At 44.9% G+C, this 22,238-nt stretch overlaps 1 protein-coding gene across 12 annotated transcripts in view; it reads right to left on the reverse strand.

Moving 5' to 3' along the window:
- The window catches only part of LOC105476408 (family with sequence similarity 222 member B), a 108,568-nt gene that overhangs the window by 23,741 nt on the left and 62,589 nt on the right, over positions 1-22,238 (reverse strand). The window contains exon 1 of one of the 12 annotated variants that reach the window (XM_011732388.3): positions 20,606-22,181. The exons of the other annotated variants lie outside the window; for them this stretch is intronic. The gene's annotated coding sequence lies outside the window, so the exon portion shown is untranslated. Of the gene's footprint in view, positions 1-20,605; positions 22,182-22,238 lie in introns of those variants that run through there. 12 annotated transcript variants of the gene reach the window in all.

Consider the following 22,238-nt stretch of genomic DNA (forward strand, 5'->3'; position numbering starts at 1 on the left):
GCCACAAGGCGAGACTCCATCTCAAAATAAAACAAACAAACAAACAAACAAAAAACCTCAGCCATATTTTTTTTTTTCTTTTTTGGGACGGAGTCTTGTTCTGTTGCCCCAGCTGGAGCACAGTGGCACAATCGCAGCTCACTGCAGCCTCCGCCTCCTGGGTTCAAGCAATTCTCCTGCCTCAGCCTCCTGAGTAGCTAGGATTACAGATGTGCGCCACCACGCCCGACTAATTTTTGTATTTTTAGTAGAGCCAGGGTTTCACCATGTTGGCCAGGCTGGTCTCCAACTCCCGACCTCAAGTGATCCACCCGCCTTGGCCTCCCAAAGTGCTGGGATTATAGGCGTGAGCCACACCGCCCAGCTTCATGTTTTCTGATGGGAAAAGGAGGAGGAGAAGATAAAGTACTGGCAAAGTCATTTTTTCCTTGGGGGATGAAGGATAAAGTGATTTCTAGAAAGTTCACTTCCCAGCATAGCCTCACCACCCACAATCTAGTGTCTTTCAGTACTTCATTAGTTCTCTTCTGCTTTCCTTTTCACTGCCTTCAAAAAAAACAAAAACAAAAACAAATAAACAAAAAACAACTGCTCCCCTAGCCCCTAAAAACCCAGGGTAGCCACCCACCTTCTGATTCATGCTGTGGCTCAAAAATGAAGTTTACACACTTGAATTAAAAAGTAAAATTGGAGGTCGTGCGTGGTGGCTCACGCCTGGAATCCCAGCACTTCAGGAGGCCGAGGCAGATGGATCACTTGAGGTCAGGAGTTTGTGACCAGCCTGGCCAACATGGTGAAGCCCTGGCTCTACTAAAAATACAAAAATTAGCCGGGCGTGGTGGCTTGTGACTATAGTCCCAGCTTCTTAGGAGGCTGAGGCAGGAGAATCACTTGAACCCAGGAGGTGGAGGTTGCAGTGAGCCGAGATGGAGCCACTACACTCCAGCCTGGGTGACAGAGCGAGACTCCATCTCCAAAAAAACCAAAAAAACAAATGAACAAAACAAAAAGCCAGGCATGATGGTGCACACCTGTAATCCCAGCTACTTGGGAGGTTTAGGCACAAGAATTGCTTGAACCCATGAGGCAGAGGTTGCAGTAAGCTGAGACCATGCCACTGCACTCCAGCCTGGGCAACAAAGCAAGACTTTGTCTCAAAAAAAAAAAAAACAAAAAAAAAAAAAGGCCAGGCACAGTGGCTCACACCTGTAATCCCAGCACTTTGGGAGGCCGAGGCAGGCGGATCACGAGGTCAGGAGATTGAGACCATCCTGGCTAACATGGTGAAACCCCATCTCTACTAAAAATGCAAAAACAAAAATTAGCTGGGTGTTGTGGCAGGCGCCTATAGTCCCAGCTACTCAGGAGGCTGAGGCGGGAGAATGGTGTGAACCCCGGAAGCAGAGCTTGCAGTGAGCTAAGATCACGCCACTGCACTCCAGCCTGCGTAACAGAGCAAGACTTCATCTCGAAAAAACAAAAAAAAGAAAAAAGTCATTGCCAATATCTGATTCTTCTCATCCATGAGCCAAAGTCTTACCTAAAAAGACTACTCCTTTTTGTTTTTTTGACACAGGGTCTCACTCTGTCACTCAGGCTGGAGTGCAGTGGCACAAACACAGTTCACTGTAGCCTCAACCTCCCGGGCTCAAGCAATCCTCCTACTTCAGCCTCCTGTGTAGCTGGGACCAGGGGTGTGCCAACACCTTGTTAATTTTTTTTTTTTTTTTTTTTTGAGACGGAGTCTCACTCTGTCGCCCAGGCTGGAGTGCAGTGGCACCATCTCAGCTCACTGCAAGCTCCGTTCCTGGGTTCACACCATTCTCCCGCCTCAGCCTCCTGAGAAGCTGGGACTACAGGCGCCTGCCACCACGCCTGGCTAATTTTTTTGCATGTTTTAGTAGAGACGGGGTTTCACCATGTTAGTCAGGATGGTCTCGATCTCCTGGCCTCGTGATCCACCCGCCTCGGCCTCCCAAAGTGCTGGGATTACAGGCATGAGCCACCACGCCCGGCCCACCTTGTTAATTTTTAAAAAATTTTTGTAGAGATGGGGTCTCACTTTGTTGCCCAGGCTGCTGTTGAACTCCTGCTGAAGCAATTTTCCAGCCTCAAGTGGCCTCCCAAAGTGCTGAGATTACAGGTATGAGCCACCGTGCCAGCCAAAAGACTCTTTTTGATAATCAAGGGGAAAGTTTTATCCTATACTGCTCCCTATTCCATTACTCCTGGGTTCCAAGAAATGTAGTTTAAACCTAAGGGAGACACCAAAATGCTGCTCTGGGAAAAATAAGTGGCACCAAAGACCTCAAAAATTACAAGTTTATCAAATCAGACTCTGCAAAATCAGTCATTTTTATGGTCTGTTACAACGAAACAATCCATTCAACAGGTAATTTTGTTAGCCCAAATAACTAAGAATCCCCCAACTAGTACATTTCGCTATCTGCCTAACCTGAATAATGTTTAGCCATTGCTCAAAGGCCTTTTTCTTCTCTATTGTTAACTCAATAGGGGATGGTAAAGTCACTTGCAATTGTGACCCCACAACTCTAGGCTAGAGGAAAGAGCAAGGAAGAGAGATGGCTATTTACTCTAGGACTTACTCTGTTGAAAATCTAGAAATGTATCTGCTACAAACCGTCTTCATGCTGCTGAACACATGTGGCTCAAGGCATTTGGAAACCTACTTCTAAACACACCCTTAGGACCTGTCACAACAGGTCCTCTTCCTATCCTGTTTCCTGTCCACACCCTAATTCCCCCAAAGGTACTATCTATACCACTGCTCTCTTTGGCAAGGACGCTCTTTCCAGGATCTACTTATTATTACTTAACTCATCTCTGATCCAGAGTTTTCTCTTGAATTCAGGTACCAGGGAAGTATTCTCCCTGGATATTCTAACTTTTCAATTTGAGTGTGACCTTCCTAAGACCATAGCCTGTCTCCTAATCATCCTTCCATGTTACAGAGTCAGGAGCAAGATTATTCATACAATAAATGTTTAATAACTTTTACTGGCTCACATTCCTGAAGGATAGCACATACTTTAATTTCAGGCTCCGGAAATTTGTGGTACATGCATAATACAAGTGTTAACAACTGTGTGTATATGTGTGTGTGTATAGGTAACGTTACTAGGGGAGTGAGAGGAAAGAGGAGATAAAAATGCCTGGTGCTTTTTTTTCTGTTGTTAATCTCCCACCCCCACTTTTTTTTTTTTTTTTTTAGTTTTTTTGAGACAGGGTCTCACTTAGGTGGCCCAGGCTGGAGTGTGGTGGCGCAATCTTGGCTCACTGTAGCTCTGACTTCCTGGGTTCAGGTGACCTTCCGACTTCAGCCTCCCGAGTAGCTGGGAATGCAGGCATGAGCTACCATGCCTGGCTAATTTTTTGTATTTTTAGTAGTAACAGGGTTTCATCATGTTGCCCAGGCTGGACTTTTTTTTTTTTTTTTTTTGAGACGGAGTCTCGCTCTGTCGCCCAGGCTGGAGTGCAGTGGCCAGATCTCAGCTCACTGCAAGCTCTGCCTCCTGGGTTTACGCCATTCTCCTGCCTCAGCCTCCCGAGTAGCTGGGACTACAGGCGCCCGCCACGTCGCCCGGCTAGTTTTTCGTATTTTTTAGTAGAGACGGGGTTTCACCGGGTTAGCCAGGATGGTCTCAATCTCCTGACCTCGTGATCCACCCGTCTCGGCCTCCCAAAGTGCTGGAATTACAGGCTTGAGAAACCGCACCCGGCCTGGACTTTTTTTTTTTTTTTTTTTTTTAAGCCTGGGCATTACTTCTGCACCGTATTGAAAAGTATTATTTGGCCTCTGTGTTTTTGTTAAAAATTTTAAGTTCTGAGATACATGTGCAGAATGCACAGGTTTGTTACATAGGTATACATGTGCCATGGTGGTTTGCTGCATCTATCAACCTGTCATCTAGGTTTTAAGCCCCAAATGTATTAGGTATTTGTCCGAATGCTCTCCCTTGCCTTACCCCTTACCCCCAACAGGGCCCCGGTATAGATGTTCCCCTATGTCCATGTGTTCTCATTGTTCAATTCCCACTTAGGAGTGAGAACATGTGGTGTTTGGTTTTCTGTTCCTGTGTTAGTTTGCTGAGAATGATGGTTTCCAGCTTCGTTCATGTCCCTGCAAAGGACATGAATTCATTCCTTTTTATGGCTGCAGGCTTCTGTGTTTTAATGTTTTAATTCCTATCAAGTAAAAATGAGTGTTCTCCCAACCCCCACTTTTTTTTTTTTTTTTTTAAGACAGGGCCTCCTTCTGTCACCCAAACTGGAATATGGTGGTGTGATCTTGGTTCACTGCAACCTCCACCTCCTGGGCTCAGGCAATCCTTGCACCTCAGCCTCCTGAGTAGCTGGGACTACAGGCGCATGCCATCATGCCTAGCTAATTTTTTGTATTTTTTTTTTTCGGTAGAAGTGGGGTTTTGCCATGTTGCCCAGCCTGATCTTAAACACCAAACTCAAGTGACCCACCTGCCTCAGCCTCCCAAAGTACTGTGAACCACCTCACCAAGCCGATTTTTCATTACGTTATGTAATAGACTTGAGGTTTCAAAGCTCTATCGGGACTGGATCACTGTAACTTGAGCTGAACTACCTTAGAAAGGTAGAGTGACCACTGCATTAGTCACATTCATAATTGTAAGCAGAGTTGTCAGACTGAGTAGAATTTTGCTCATAAGTACCTGGGTCTATGCTCAGCAAGGCAATGAAAACATCAAGAGACCAGAATAATTCTGCTAAACACTTAAGGTAAAACCAGTACCAATCCTTCTCAAACTCTTCCCAAAAATCAGAGAGGATGAAATACTTCCAGATACATTTCCAAATTGATTTTATGATGTCAGCATTACCCTGATACCAAAGCGAGACAAGGACACTACAAGAAAATTACAGGTCAATATCTCTGAAAATCCTCAACAAAATACTAAGAAACCAAATTCAACAGCTCATTAAAAGGATCATTCACCATGATCAAGTGAGATTTATCCCAGGACTACAAGGGTGGTTCAACATACACAAATCTGTAAATGTGATAAACCATACAAGCAGAGTGAAGGACAAAAACCATAAGATCATCGCAATAGATGCAAAAAGCATCTGACAAAATTCAACATACTTTCTTTTTTTTTTCTTTGAGACGGAGTCTCGCTCTGTCGCCCAGGCTGGAGTCCAGCGGCCGGATCTCAGCTCACTGCAAGCTCCGCCTCCCGGGTTCATGCCATTCTCCTGCCTCAGCCTCCCGAGTAGTTGGGACTACAGGCGCCCGCCACCTCGCCCGGCTAGTTTTTTGTGTTTTTTAGTAGAGACGGGGTTTCACCGTGTTAGCCAGGATGGTCTCGATCTCCTGACCTCGTGATCCGCCCGTCCCGGCCTCCCAAAGTGCTGGGATTACAGGCTTGAGCCACCGCGCCCGGCCAACATACTTTCATGAGAAAAACTCAACAAATTAGGTATAGGCCGGGCGCGGTGGCTCAAGCCTGTCATCCCAGCACTTTGGGAGGCCGAGACGGGCGGATCACGAGGTCAGGAGATCGAGACCATCCTGGCTAACACGGTGAAACCCCGTCTCTACTAAGAAATACAAAAAATAGCCGGGTGAGGTGGCAGCGCCTGTAGTCCCAGCTACTCGGGAGGCTGAGGCCGGAGAATGGCGTGAACCCGGGAGGCGGAGCTTGCAGTGAGCTGAGATCCGGCCACTGCACTCCAGCCTGGGCTACAGAGCGAGACTCCGTCTCAAAAAAAAAAAAAAAAAAATTAGGTATAAAAGGAATGTACCTCAATACATAAAGGCCATATACAACAAGTCTTCAGTTAACATCATACTCAATGGTGGACAGTTGAATGCTTTTCCTCTAAGATCAGGAAAAAGACAAGGACCACTCTAGCCACTTTTTTTTAAAGTCTCGCTCTGTCGCCCAGGCTGGAGTGCAGTGATGCAGTCTCGGCTCACTGCAACCTCTGCCTCCCGGGGTTCAAGCGATTCTCCTTCGTCAGCCTCCTGAGTAGCTGGGACTACAGGTGCACACCACCATGCCCAGCTAATTGTTGTATTTTTAGTAGAGACAGGGATTCACCATGCTGGCCAGGAAGGTCTCCATCTCCTGACCTCATGATCTACCCGCCTCGGCCCACTCAAGCCACTTTTATTCAACATAGTACTATAAGTCCCAGAAAGAGCAATTAGGCAAGAAAAATAAATAAAAAGACATCCAAATCAGAAAGGAAGTAAAATTTTATCTGTCTGCAGATGACATGATCTTACATACAGAAAACCCTAAAGACTCCAAAAAACTATTAGAACTAATGAACAAATTCAGTTAAGTAGTAGCATAGGAAATCAATGTATAAAAATCAGCAGTGTTTCTATATACTAAGAACAAACTATCCAAAAAAGAAATAAAGAAAACAGGCTGGGCGCGGTGGCTCACGCCTGTAATCCCAGCACTTTGAGAAGCCGAGGTGGGCGGATCACGAGGTCAGGAGATGGAGACCATCCTGCCTAACACAGTGAAACCCCGTCTCTGCTAAAAATACAGAAAATTAGCTGGGCGTGGTGGCGGGCACCTGTAGTCTCATCTACTCGGGAGGCTGAGACAGGAGAATGGCGTGAACCCGGGAGGCAGAGCTTGCAGTGAGCCGAGATCGCGCCACTGCACTCCAGCCTGGGCGATGAGCAAGACTCCATCTCAAAAAAAAATAATAAATAAATAAATAAAACAATCTCATTTACAATAGCTACCAAAAAAAAAAAAAGGCTTGGGAATAAATTTATTTAAAGAGGTGAAAGACTCATACACTAATAAGTATAAAATATTGAAGAGGATGGGTGCGGTGGCTCATGACAGTAATCCTAGCACTTTGGGAGATTGATGTGGGTGGATCACCTGAGGTCAGTAGTTTGAGACCAGCGTGGCTAACATAGAGAAACCCCATCTTTACTAAAAAATACACAAATTAGGTGGTCATGGTGGCACGTGCCTGTAACACCAACTACTCAGGAGGCTGCGGCAGGAGAATCACTTGAACATGGGAGGTGGAGGTTGCAGTGAGCCGAGATGGCACCATTGGACTCCAACCTGGATGACGAGTGAAATTCCGTCTCAAAAAAACGCACAGAAGGCCGGGTGCGGTGGCTCAAGCCTGTAATCCCAGCACTTTGGGAGGCCGAGGCGGGTGGATCACGAGGTCAGGAGATCAAGACTATCCTGGCTAACATGGTGAAACCCCGTCTCTACTAAAAATACAAAAAACTAGCCGGGCGTGGTGGCGGGCGCCTGTAGTTCCAGCTACTTGGGAGGCTGAGGCGGGAGAATGGCGTGAACCCGGGAGGCGGAGCTTGCAGTGAGCCGAGATCACGCCACTGCACTCCAGCCTGGGAGACACAGCGAGACTCCGTCTCAAAAAAAAAAAAAAAAAAAAAAAAAAAAAAAAAACCCACAGAAACAAAAACAGTTAGGAGACAATCTACAGGGAGAGAGAAAATATCTGCAAACCATATATCCAATAAGGGGTTAATATCCAAAATACATAAAGAACTCAAATGACTCAACAGCAACAAAACAACCCAATTAAGAAATGGGAATAGGCTGGGCGCGGTGGCTCAAGCCTGTAATCCCAGCACTTTGGGAGGCCGAGATGGGCGGATCACAAGGTTAGGAGATCGAGACCATCCTGGCGAACACGGTGAAACCCCGTCTCTACTAAAAAGTACAAAAAAACTAGCTGGGCGACGTGGCGGGCGCCTGTAGTCCCAGCTACTCGGGAGGCTGAGGCAGGAGAATGGCGTAAACCTGGGAGGCGGAGCTTGCAGTGAGCTGAGATCCGGCCACTGCACTCCAGCCTGGGCGACAGAGCGAGACTCCGTCTCCAAAAAAAAAAAAAAAAAAAAAGAAATGGGAGATTGGGAGTAGAACTCAAAAGACACTGCTCCAAAGACATATAAATGGCCAATAGGTACATGAAAAAATGCTCAACACTGGTAACTGTCAGAGAAATGCAAGTTAAAACCACAATGAAATTAGCTGGGCATGGTGGCTCATACCTGTAGTCCCAGCTACTTGGGCAACTGAGGTGGGAGCATCACCTGAGTCCAGAAGTTGACGCTGCAGTGAGCCATGATCGTGCCACTGTACTCCAGCCTGGGTGATGGGAGTGAGACCTTGTCTCAAAAAACAAAAAACCAAAAACAAACAAAAATACCCCATATCAACTCACACCTGTCAGAATGGCTATTAAAAAGATATATTAAAAAAACTGTTGGAGAGGATGTGGAAAAAAGGAACCTTTGTACACTGTTGGTGAGAATGTAAATTAGCACAGCTATCAGGGAAAACAGTATGGAGGTTTCTCACAAAACTGGAAACAGAACTACCATATGATCCAGCAATCCCACTACTGGGCATATATACAAGGAAATGAAATCAGCATGTTGAAAAGATACCTGCACTCCCACGTTCACTGCAGCATTATTCACAACAGCCAAGATATGGAATCAACCTAAGTGTCTATCAATGGATGAACAGATGAAAGAAAATGTATATAAACACAATGAAAGACTATTCAGCCTTAGAAAGAAATCCTGCCATTTTAAGTAACATGAATGAACATGGAGGACATTATGTTAAGTGAAATAAGTCTGACACAGAAAGACAAATACTGCATAATTTCACTAATATGTGGAATCTAAAAAAGTCAAACTCAGAATCAGAGAGATAATGGACCGGAGAGGGGTGACCAGGAAGAAGGAAACAAAATTTTTGCTAAGCAAGAGAAACAAGTTCAAGAGATCTATTGTACAACATGGTGACTATAGTTAATAACAATGTTTTGTATACAGGCATGCCCCATTTCAGTCAACACTAGACTGCACATACAATGGCGGTCCCATAAGATCAAAGTATCAAGGGGCCAGGCATGCTGGCTCACACTTGTAATTCCAGTACTTGGGAGCCTGAGATGGGAGGATCACTTGAGACCAGCAATTTGAGACCAGCCGGGACAACACAGAGACCCCATCTCTACAAAAAATAAAAAATTAGCTGGGTGTGTTGGCACATGCCTGTGATCCCAGCTGCCTGGGAGGCTAAGGCAGGAGGATCACTTAGGCTCAGAAGCTTGAGGTTGCAGTGAGTTATGAATGCACCACTGCACTCCAGTCTGGGTAACAGAGGGAGACCCTGTCTCAAAAAAATAAATAAAATCTTAATTTAGGGAAATAATCAAAGATGTGAAAAAAGATTTACAGGAAATTCTCTTCACTGCAGTGCTGTTCATAATGATTTAAAAACTGGAAATAATCTAAATGGATTATGGCTGCAGTGGGAAGATCACTTGAGCCCAGGAGTTTGTGTCCACCCTGTGCAACTAACAAAACCCTGTCTCTTTAAATCTAATGTAAATAATTCCAAAAGCAGGAAAATGGTTACATAAATTATGAGGTATTCATCTAATAACATTAGCATTCATCTAATAATATGTTAATATTGTTAAAGAATATCTAAACAAAAAATGCTTATAATATAAATGCTGGGTATTAAGTATATATAATATGTAAATATGGTATAACAAGAATTTCTTAAAATTATATGCACACTTTTGTGAAGTCACTTGTATTTGATCATCAAATGCATTACAGCATTTTGTGGGGATAAATTCTCATTCTTGCTGGGCACACTGACATATACCTGTAATCCCAGCTACTTGGGAAGCTGCAGTGGGAAGATCACTTGAGCCCAGGAGTTTGTGTCTACCCTGTGCAACTAACAAAACCCTGTCACTTAAAAAACAAACTCATTCCTAGACTGTCTAGTTTGGGATAACATACAAATTAGCTCTTCCTAATTTGGATTACAGAAACATAAAACTGACAGAGCCAGGAAGTAACCCAGGAAAAAGATGCAGTGGCAAGGACAAGTCATTCTTAGAAAAGTCTTCAAAAGGGGAATATCCACAGGTAGATGTCAACTGAAGCTCAGATCACCTCAAGAAACCTGGGATTAACGAAAAGGCACTATATTGAAGTAGGTGAGAGAAAACTAGAAGCACACTGCCTAAATTTGAATCCCAGCTCTTTGCATTTACCAGCTGTGTGACCTTGGGAACATCGTTTACCACCATTTATAAAATGTACCCTACCTTCACGAGATTTTTTTTTTTTTTTTGAGATGAAGTCTCGCTCTGTCGCCCACGCTGGAGTACAGTGGTGAGATCTCGGCTCACCGCAACCTCTGCTTCCCGGGTTCAAGTGATTCTCCTGCCTCAGCCTCCCGAGTAGCTGGGATTGCAGGTATGTGCCAATGCATCCAGCTAATTTTTTGTATTTTTAGTAGAGACAGGGTTTCACCATGTTGGCCAGGCTGGTCTTGAACTCCTGGCCTCAAATGATCCACCTGCCTTGGCCTCCCAAACTGCTAGGATTATAGGCATGAGCCACCATGCCCAGCCTTTTTTGAGGCAGAGTCTCGTTATCTTACCCTGGCTGGAGTGTAGTGGCACAATCTCAGCTCACTGCAACCTCTTCCTCCTGGGTTCAAGCGATTCTCCTGCCTCAAGCTCCCAAGTAGCTGGGGTTACAGGCTCCTGCCACCATGCTCGGCTAATTTTTTGTATTTTTAGTAGAGATGGGGTTTCACCATGTTGGCCAGGCTGGTCTCGAACTCCTGACCTCAGGTGATCCACCTGCCTCAGCTCCCAAAGTGCTGGGATTACAGGCGTGAGCCACCGCACCTGGCCAAGATTGTTTTGAAGATTAAATTTGGGTTTAACATATTCCAGAGCTTAGGTGCCTGACACACAGTAAACATTATTTACATGTCGGCTCTTGTGGGGCACAGTGGCTCACGTCTGTAATCCCAGCTACTCAGGAGGCTGAGGTAGGAGGACTCCTTGAAGCCGGGAATTCAAGACTAGCCGGGGCAACATAGTAAAATTCCAACTCTTTAAAAACTTTTAAAAAATTAGCCAAGTGTGGTGGCATAAACATGTAGTCCCAGCTACTTAGGAGGCTGAGATGACAGAATTGCTGGAGCTCAGGAGCCTGAGCTTGCAGTGTGCCATAATTGTACCTGTGAATATCCACTGTACTCCAGCCGGGGCAACAGAGTAAGATCGCCTCTCTTTAAAAAAAAAAAAAAAAAAGGCAATTAAGAATTATTACTTTCCCATGAAACAGAAGTCACAACAGAACCAAACCACTGCTTTACACTTCTTCATACTTTTTTTTTTTTTGGAGACTGAGTCTTGCTCTGTCACCTAGCTGGAGTGCAGTGGGACCTCCGCCTCCTGGGTTCAAGCAATTTTTGAGCCTCAGCTTCCCGAGTAGCTGGGACTACAGTTGTGCACCACCACGCCTGGGCAATTTTTGTATTTTTAGTAGCGATGGGGTTTCACCATTTTGGCCAGGCTGGTCTTGAACTCCTGACCTCAAGTGATCCGCCCACTTCAGCCTCCCAAAGTTCTGGGATTACAGGCATGAGCCACTGTGCTCAGCCTCTTTATACTTTGAAACACATTTACATACGTTATTTGATTTAAACAAATTTTTGGCAGGCACAGTGACTCAAGCCTGTAATTCCAGCACTTTGGGAGGCCCGGGTGGGCGAATCACGAGGTTAGGAGTTCGAGATCAGCCTGGCCAACATGGTGAAACTCTGTCTCTACTAAAAGTACAAAAAATTAGCTGGGCGTGGTGGCAGGCACCTGTAATCAAAGCTACTTGGGAGGCTGAGGCAGGAGGATCGCTTGAACCCAGGAGATGGAGGTTGCAGTGAGCTGAAATTGCACCACTGCACTCTAGCTTGGGCGACAGTGCGAGACTCTGTCTCAAAAAACAAACAAGTTTTTTTTTGAGACAGGGTTCTGCTCTGTCACCCAGGCTTCAATATCCAATGGCATGAATTATGGCTCTCTGAAGCCTCAACCTCCTGAGCTCAAGTGATCCTCCCACCTCAGCCTTCCAAGTAGGTGGGACTACAGGCGTGAGCCACCATGCCCAGCTAATTTTTTTTTCCTTTATGTAGAGATGGTGTCTCACCATGTTTCCCAGGCTGGTCTCAAACTCCTGGACTCAAATGATCGTCCCACCTCGGTCTCCCAAAGTGCTGGGATTACAGGTATGAGCCACTGTGCCCGGCCTTAATTTGAAATTTAAAACAATCTTATTCTAGATAGAACAAGTATTATTTTCTTTCTACAGATATGGAAACCTAGGCTCAGAAAGATTAAATAACTTGTTTTGTGATATAAAGCTGGGTCAGTGGATCTGGTATTGAATCTCTTAGTTCCTAGACATGTGATCATTCCATTAAATATTTTCCAATCTGCACGCTGTGACCAGCCTTTTAAAAGTGTTGAATTTAAAATGCCACAAAATAATAGTAAGCATACTTATTGTTTCATGACTGTTATCTATATTATATGTGTATGTTTATTGAGATGCAATCTCTATTGTGGGCATAAAATGTCTGAAAAACATTGAACGGTTCCACAGCTGCCTCTCCAGTCAATATTTAACAAGCACATATTATATCCCTTATTACACTATTATATACAAAAAAAACATACAATTCTAAGCTGTGGTTTTATTATTATTATTATTTTTGAGATGAAGTTTCGCTCTTGTAGCCCAGGCTGGAGTGCAATGACGCGATCTTGGCTTATTGCAACCTCAGTCTCCCAGGTTCAAGTGATTCTCCTGCCTTAGCCTCTCGAGTAGCTGGGACTACAGGCGTGTGCCACCATGCCCTGTTAATTTTTTTTTTATTTTTAGTAGAGATGGGGTTTCACCATGTTAGCCAGGATGGTCTCCATCTCCTGACCTTGTGAGTCCGCCTGCCTTGGCCTCCCAAAGTGCTGGGATTACAGGCGGGAGGCACCACGCCCAGCTAATTTTTATATTTTTACTAGAGATGGGGTTTCACCTTGTTGGCCAGGACGGTCTCGATCTCCTCACCTCATGATCTGTCCACCTTGGCCTCCCAAAGTGCTGGGGATTATAGGCGTGAGCCACCATGCCTGGCCACAGGTTTTTGTTTTGTTTTAAGTGTGCATGTAATTACTGACTTCCTGATGAGTTGGAGGAATCACCTCTCCCAGGCCAACACTTTGCAATCTAACTCATTTTTATGCTTTGGCCAGCCTAACACTTCGGAATCAATTCATAGTGAAAATCCTTTCAAAGTGAAGGATAAGACAGCAACTATAACCAAGGCAAGAATCCACAGGGAAAATGACTATATAGAGGCAAAGAAAAGGTTGAAGTGGTCAGACTTTTATTCCCCCAGGGGAGAGCTGTATCATTCACACAGAGTAAACTGTATCAAAGAACAATACAAGTAATGATGGAATAGTTACTTCTCATTCTCAAGCAATCCTAGCACAGAAAACCCTTCCCCTTGTATCCTCATTCTCTCCCTGAATGTGAGAAGTAAACCCCGACTTTGAACCTACTCTCAACTCATACCTTTCCTAAGTCAGTTTCCATTTGGACACTTGTGCTGTGACATCCTTTGGAAGCTGGGCATCATAGAGCCCGCCCAGGTCTCTAGCAGGAAGCATCTCCCTGCTCCCTATATTATTTTGAATTTTCTGGGGAAAAGGATTTCACATGTGTCCTTGGCCATGTATCCACTATGTATCCATTTGGCCTTACAACTTCTTAGAACTACTTCTCTGTGCACAAAGCCTTGCTGTACATTTCTAGTGAAGAGCTTTAGAAAGGATAGTAAATTCCGGGCAGGGAGAATGAAGTTTTACTTATAGCTAACACATTGCTCTTCACTGTATCATCTTCTTCTTCTTTTTTTTTGGGGGGGACAGAGTCTTGCTCTGTCGCTCGGCCTGGAGTGCAGTGGCGCAATCTCAGCTCACTGCAAGCTCCGCCTCCCAGGTTCACGCCATTCTCCTGCCTCAGCCCCCCAAGTAGCTGGGACTACAGGCACCCGCCACTATGCCCAGCTAATTTTTTTGTATTTTTAGTAGAGATGGGGTTTCACCATGTGGGCCAGGATGGTCGCAATCTCCTGACCTCGTGATCTGCCCGCCTCGGCCTCCCAAAGTGCTGGGATTACAGGCGTGAGCCAGCATGCCCGTCCCCCACTGTATCTTCTATTCTTCTGCTATCTAGGGCTAGTTTGCCAATCTTGCCAAGGCAGATTTTAAGGTAATACGGAAAGACAAGTTTGATACATTAATGCATTCCATTCCCTTTAGGCCTTTCCTTCTCCTCCCCCAGCCTGAGTATGGACCATGAGAAATCCTGATATGTAATAACCTTTGGCAAAGGCTTCTATATAGCCTTAGTGAAAATCAAAGCACTTACAATGCTTGTTACTGAGACTCACTATAACTTGAAGATTTATGGTTCACACTCCACATATCCAAGAAATTAGCAGGTTTCTGAAGCTAAATGGTCTCTGAAAGCTGAAGAGGCTGCTAAGCCTTAAAGGGGCCCAAGAATTGAAAGCTTAAAGGAAGAGGTGGAGCACCTCCTTCCACACCTGGCCGACCATAACTAGCTAATGAAATTTGGAATGCTGGGTCAATCTGCAGGAAGGAAAAACAGATATACAGTCCCTGTTAGAATAATACTTTCATAGCTAAACACACAGATAAAAAAAAGATTCTGAAATTCACTTTAGGAAGCTTCCTCATTTCAGGAATTGCCTGCAAAACAAAAAACTAATAAAGTAGTCTATTTTTTGAGATGGAGTTTCGCTCTTGTTGCCCAGGCTGGAGTGCAATGGTATGCTCTTGGCTCACCGCAACCTCCGCCTCCTGGGTTCAATTGATTCTCCTGCCTCAGCCTCCCAAGTGGCTAGGATTACAGGCATGTGCCACCACACCCAGCTAATTTTGAATTTTTAGTAGAGATGGGGTTTCTCCATGTTGGTCAGGCTGGTCTCAAACTCCCAACCTTAGGTAATCTGCCCGCCTCGGCCTCCCAAATTGCTGGGATTACAGTCGTCAGCCACCACACCTGGCCTAAAGCAGTTCTTTAAACCTCTAAAGTGTTCAAAGTACCACAACTCACTCAATGATCAGCAGAATTATTTGGCTCCCTTCTGTGGCCCTGAGAAATTCAATAGTGATTCAGAATTGCTTTTCTGTTTGTTTGTTTGTTTTTGAGACAGGGTCTCACTCTGTCATCCAGGCTGGAGTATGGTGGTGCAATCATAGCTCACTGCAACTTCCAACTTCTAGGCTTAAGGGATCTTCTTGCCTCAGCTTCCCGAGTAGCCGGGATTATAGGAGCACACCATTGCACATGGCTAATTTTTTTGTTTTTTATAGAGATAGGTTTTTGCCATGTTGCCCAGGCTGGTCTGGAACTCATGAGCTCAAGCAATCCGCCTGCCTCGGCCTCCCAAAGTGCTGGGATTACAGGCATGAGCCACTGCGTCTGGCCTCAGTATTGTTATTTATCAAAGTGTGTGACTGCTTCTAACCTGTTAAATATGCATCTTATACTACATATTAAGTCCCACCAAACAAGTTCATTTAAGTCAACATTATTTTAGCATTGAGTTAATCGAGGGAAAAATCCTATAAATACACACGTAACCCTAAAGATGCCCAAATACTGTAACTTGCCCTCCCTTTTAAAATTAATTTACTTTTGTTTTTTGAGTCGGAGTCTCACTCTGTCATCCACGCTGGAGTGCAATGACGCAATATTGGCTTACTGCAACCTCCGCCTCCCAGGTTCAAACGATTCTCCTGCCTCAGCCTCCGGAGTAGCTGGGATTACAGATGCCCGCCAGCACGCCCGCCTAATTTTTGTATTTTTAGTTTAGTAGAGATGGATTTTCACCATGTTGGCCAGGCTGGTCTTGAACTTCTGACCTCAGGTGATCTGCCTGCTCGGCCTCCCAAAGTGCTGGGCTTACAGATGTAAGCCATAGCGCCTGGCCTTTCCTTTCTTTTATCTCAAAGATACCTCAAAAAAAAAAAAAAAAAAAAAAAAAAAAAAAACAGCTACCACCCCCCGAGAAGTAATCTTATGGATAGTGGTAGAAAACAAAAGTTGAAAATTCTTCTATTACTCGTACACATCTTCATTCTGTGTCCCTTTTTTTTTTTTTTTTTTGAGATGGAGACTCGCTCTGTCGCCCAGGCTGGAGTGTGCAGTGCCAGGATCTCAGCTCACTGCAACCTCTGCCTCCCGGGTTCAAGCAATTTGTCTCAGCCTCGCGAGTAGCTGGGATTACAAGCGCCCACCACCACGCCCGGCTAATTTTTTGTATTCTTAGTAGAGATGGGGTTTCACCATTTTAGCCAGGCTTGTCTTGAACTCCTGAATTCGTGATCCACCTGCCTTGGGCCCCCAAATTCCTGGGGTTATAGGCGTGAGCCACCGCGTCTGGCCCACTGTCCTCTTTAATTTCTTCTCTCTTTGGGACCTCCCTTACCAACTCAGTTACTCACCAACTTTTACCCAGTTCTATTAAGTCACTTCAACTGAATTAGAAATGGAAGCTACCCAAACAGAATGAGAAGAGTACTGGATGCAGTGATCACTCCCATCCAATTTCAATGAGCCCCAGTAGGGCCTACTCTTGGTCTCTAAATACTGCATTTTCCATCGAAAGGAACCAAGGCTCCTTGGAGAACTGACTGAGGCAGAGAAAGTACTAGATGAGTCTAATATATCTTATTGTGCAGGAAAGAAAGTGCTCAAAGAATAATAGTGAAATATCAAAGGACAAAGAAGTCACAAGATGCTCAGTTGGTGAGGGAAACCCCTGAGAGGTTTACACAGTAGAAATTAGAGAAGACAGTGAGTGGGTACACTGAGTAAAGCAGACATGTTACCAGGAATACAACAGTTGTGAATTTTTCTTTTCTACCATTGCCTGAAGGTGTTAGTTTGGGGAGTATCTGTCAATCTTTTGAAATAAAAGAATGGCAGATTATTTGGGCATCTTTATGACTAAACATATATTTATATAATTATTTTTCTTAGGCCGGGCGCGGTGGCTCAAGCCTGTAATCCCAGCACTTTGGGAGGCCGAGACGGGCAGATCACAAGGTCAGGAGATCGAGACAATCCTGGCGAACACGGTGAAACCCCATCTCTACTAAAAATACAAAAAAATTAGTCAGGCGTGGTAGCGGGCGCCTGTAGTCCCAGCTACTCGGGAGGCTGAGGCAGGAGAATGGCGTGAATCCAGGAGGTGGAGCTTGTAGTGAGCCGAGATCGCCCCACTGCACTCCAGCCTGGGTGACAGAGCAAAGACTCTGTCTCAAAAAAAAAAAAAAAATTATTTTTCTTGATTTAGTGGCCAAATCTGGAATAACCTGAGCATCAAAATAAACAAAAGATTATATTTCATTGAATAAAACAGGAAGTCATTAGTTCATACTAATGTAAACAAACTAATACATTGAAAGACTGAAAAGGAATGGAATAGTTGTATAGTTTCTAAGCCCTGTCTCCTAAAAATAATAATTACAAAGGGAAAATGAGTAACTTTACTTTGGAAAAGCCTAGCAGACACCACTTTAATCAAGTGATCAAACATTATCAGTACTGATACAAATCAAAATTCTGTACCTTTTGAAATCATGCAATGAACAACACAGCATCACTCCTGTGATATTCCTGCTGAAGATGTGTTACCTAAATTAAACACGAGGAATCACCAGACAAGTCCAAACTGAGGGACTTTCTACAAAATAACTTAATAGCATCAAGGTTATGAACATCAAAGAAGGCCTGAAGAAACTGTTCCAGACTGGAGGAGACTAAGACAACATGAAAAATAAATGCAATGTGTGATTCTGACCTGGATCCTTTTTGCTATAAAGCATATAACTGGTACAATAATAAGCAACATTTGAAGAGGATCTGATAATTATATGGAAGTAATGTGTCAATGTTACTTTCCTAATTTTGACAGTTGTATTGTAAAGTTGGAAAATGCCCCTTGTTTATAGGAAATACTAAAGTATTCAGGGATGATGGAGCATCAGGTCAGCAACACTCTCAAATGATTGAAAGAAAAAAAATTATTTCTAGCATACTTGCAAATGTCCTATATATTTCAATTTTTTTTTTTTTTTTTTTTTTGAGACGGAGTCTTGCTCTGTTGCCCAGGCTGGAGTGCAGTGGCACGATCTCGGCTCATGGCAAGCTCCGCCTCCCGGGTTCATGCCATTCTCCTGCCTCAGCCTCCTGAGTAGCTGGAGTAGCTGGGACTACAGGTGCCCACCACCATGCCCAGCTAATTTTTTTTTTGTATTTTTAGTAGAGATGGGGTTTCACCGTGTTAGCCAGGATGGTCTCGATCTCCTGACCTCGTGATCTGCCCACCTCGGCCTCCCAAAAGCTGGGATTACAGGTGTGAGCCACCATGCTTGGCCAAATTTTCTTATCTTAAAAAATACAAGGTTGAAGTCTAGAAAGGGTGAGGTTGGGGGTCAAAAAGAGGTGAGAGTGGTCTGTTAGCAACTACTCTCATTTATCTTAATGGAGAATCACATGGGTGAGTGTGCCACTGGGGTTCTTGCCACCTGGAATAGGTTTCCTGTATCTTTCTGCCTCATCGACTTCCAATTTCTTCTCAACAGTTTTTTGAATAACATTTTCTCCAGTGCCTACACTTCAAATTATCTCCCTACTTCCACTCTGTTCTGGGAATGCTTCCACTGTGAGCATTCACGGACTCCCTTATTCTAAAGATAGAGAATTTTGCCATTGGAAAGCAAAAAGAAAAACACCTATCCTGAGCCAGGTGCCGTGGCTCATGACTGCAATCCCAGCTCTTTGGGAGACTGAGTCAGGAAGATCGCTTGAGCCCACGAATTTTTTTTTTTTTTTTGAGACAAGAGTCTCCCTCTGTCACCTAGGCTGGAGTGCGATCTCGGCTCCACTTTCTGGGTTCAAGTGATTCTTCTGCCTCAGTCTCCTAAGTAGCTGGGATTACAGGCACATGTCACCACACCCGGCTAATTTTTGTATTTTTAGTAGAGACTGGGTTTCACCATGTTGGTTAGGCTAGTCTCCAACTCCTACCTCAGGTAATCTGCCTGCCTTGGCTTCCCAAAGTGCTGGGATTAAAGGTGAGAATCACTCATGCCCGGCCATGCCCAGGAATTTGAGACCACCCTGGATAGCAAACTGAGACCATGTCTTAAAAAAATTAGCCAGGTGTGGTGGTGTGTGCCTGCAGTCCCAGCTACTTGGGAGCTAAGGTGGGAGAATTGCTTAAACCCAAGAGTTTGAGGCTTCAGTGAGCTGTGATTGTGCCACTGCACACCAGCCTGGGCGACAGAGTGAGACCCTGTCTGAAGAAAGAAGAAACAAATAGGTTGGGCGCAGTGGCTCACATCTGTAATCCCAGCACTTTGAGAGGGTGAGGCGGGTGGATTACCTGAGGTCAGGAGTTCAACACCACGCTGAGCAACATGGTGAAACCCCATCTCTACTAAAAGTACAAAAATTAGCCAGGTATGGTGGCATGTGCCTGTAATCCCAGTTACTCGGGAGGCCAAGGCATGAGAACTGCTTGAACCCGGGAGGTAGAGGTTGCAGTGAGCCAAGATCATAGCATTTCACTCCAGCTTGGGTGACAGAGCTAGGCCCTATTTCAAAAAAAAAAAAAAAAAAAAGAGAGAGAAAGAAGAAACAGAAAAAGAAATGCCTACCTTGAAGGAGGAACTTTTTTTTTTTTTTTTGAGACGGAGTCTCGCTGTGTCGCCCAGGCTGGAGTGCAGTGGCCGGATCTCAGCTCATTGCAAGCTCCGCCTCCCGGGTTTTTACGCCATTCTCCTGCCTCAGCCTCCCGAGTAGCTGGGACTACAGGCGCCCGCCACCTCGCCCGGCTAGTTTTTTGTATTTTTTAGTAGAGACGGGGTTTCACCATGTTAGCCAGGATGGTCTCGAACTCCTGACCTCGTGATCCGCCCGTCTCGGCCTCCCAAAGTGCTGGGATTACAGGCTTGAGCCATCGCGCCCGGCCTAAAGGAGGAACTATTAATGATCCTCCCTTCTTCATACCTGACATTCACTGCCATCTCTTTAACTGCCGTGTTCAGTTTTCATTTTTTTATCTTTTTTTTTTTTTTTTTTTAAAGATAGGGTATCACTCTGTTGCCCAGGCTTCATTTAGTGCAGTAGTATGATCACAACTGCAGCCTCAACCTCCTGGGCTCAACTGTTCCCACCTTAGTCTTCCCGACCCCCAACACCCCCACCCAACAGTTGGGACTACAAGCACGCACCACCACACCTGGCTAATTTTAAAGTTTTTTGTAGAGACAGGGTCTCACTATGTTGCCCAGGCTGGTCTTGAACTCTAGGGCTCAAGTGATCCTCCTGCCTTGACTTCCCAAAGTGCTGGGATTGCAGTTGTGAGCCACCCTGCCCATCCCATGCTCACATTTTAATAAGAGTTTTTCAAGGCCCTTCCTTCTAAACACACATCCAGAACTTCATCAAGTGTCATGCAAACTCTTATATTTTAAAAGAAAGCCTTGTTATATCTTCCAGAGTATAACCGTTTTGACATTCTTTCCTCACATCATCCAAAAAGTTTCAAATGACATCACAAACTTTATCTCCAACTTCCTGAAAAGTACCCACTACAGCTAACTTCTCCACTTTCACACCAACAGCAGCTGGCCAGCAGGGACTTCGTTATTCTATAGCAGAGTGGTTTTCAGGAACAACCGATGAAAAGCTTTGTAGTACGAGGATGATGTTTATATACTCCCCCTTTCCTCTTCTTTCCTTGTTAGTGTGGCCTGGGAAGTTCTAGAGGTAGAACAAGTGTGTTATGACCCTTCTGCAAGCAGCCATCAACTTATCCCCCAACTTTAAACATTAACAAAAACTAGGCTCTTAAAATGCATTGCCATATTCTGTCATATTCAACCAAAAAAAAATTTTTTCTTGAAACAGAGTTTTCCTCTTTTTGCCCAGGCTGGAGTGCAATGGTTTGATATGGGCTCAATGCAACCTCCACCTCCCAGGTTCAAGCAATTCTCCTGCCTCCGCCTCCCAAGTAACTGGGATTACAGCCATGCACCACCATGCCCGCCTAATTTTTTTTTTTGTATTTTTAGTAGAGACAGGGTTTCTCCATGTTGGTCGGGATGGTCTCAAACTCCTGACCTCAGGTGATCTGCCTGTCTCGGCCTCCCAAAGTGTTGAGATTACAGGCATAAGCCACAGCTCCCAGCTCAACCAAATTTTTATGCAGCCAAGCCCATAAAGATATCCAAGGAAACTGATACACCCTTAGAAAGAGTACACAACAATAAAGGATACCAAGGCGGGCAACATCCAAAATGAAAACAGCAGCAAGTCACCTGCAAATCTAATAACCGTGCCAGTTGGAATCAACTTGTCTTTTGCTTTCTTTCTCTTTTGAGACAAAGTCTTGCTCTGTTACCCAGGCTGGAGTACAGTGCTGCGATCTCGGCTCACTGCAACTTCCATCTCCTGGGTTCAAGCGATTCTCCTGCCTCAGCCTCCCGAGTAGCTGGGACTACAAACACATGCCACCACACCCGGCTAATTTTTGTATTTTTTGTAGAGACGGGGTTTCACCATGTTGGCCAGGCTGCTCTCAAACTCCTGACCTCAAATGATCCGCCTGCCTCAGCCTCCAAAAGTGCTGGGATTACAGGCGTGAGCCACAGTGCCCAGCCTGTCTTTTGCATTTTAAAGAGATAAGATTTTGCTTATACTCACAACATTTTAAGAAATAATTTAAAAATCCAAATAAAATTAAAATTTTAAAAATATTTTGCTTGTAAGTCCATTCACTTTTCAGGGTAACTATCAAAGAACAATACTGATAGGAAAGTTTGAAGAAAGCAGAAGGGGACCTACGAGTCCTCTTCAAGAAAAGCGAACTATGTCCCTTGTTTCTATCCCTCTTTATCTACCTTATAAGGGTTACTTCTCAAAGATATGTAACCTTCTATTAAAATAACATACTAGCTGGGCGCGGTGGCTCACGCCTGTAATCCCAGCACTTTGGGAGGCCGAGGCGGGCGGATCACAAGGTCAGGAGATCGAGACCATCCTGGCTAACACTGTGAAACCCCGTCTCTACTAAAAATACAAAAAATTAGCCGGGCGAGGCGGCGGGCGCCTGTAGTCCCAGCTACTCGGGAGGCTGAGGCAGGAGAATGGCGTGAACCCGGGAGGCGGAGCTTGCAGTGAGCCGAGATCGCGCCACTGCACTCCAGCCTGGGCGACTAAGCGA

The sequence above is a fragment of the Macaca nemestrina genome, chromosome 17 (genome assembly GCF_043159975.1).
Source record: "Macaca nemestrina isolate mMacNem1 chromosome 17, mMacNem.hap1, whole genome shotgun sequence".
Classification (NCBI taxonomy): domain Eukaryota; kingdom Metazoa; phylum Chordata; class Mammalia; order Primates; family Cercopithecidae; genus Macaca; species Macaca nemestrina.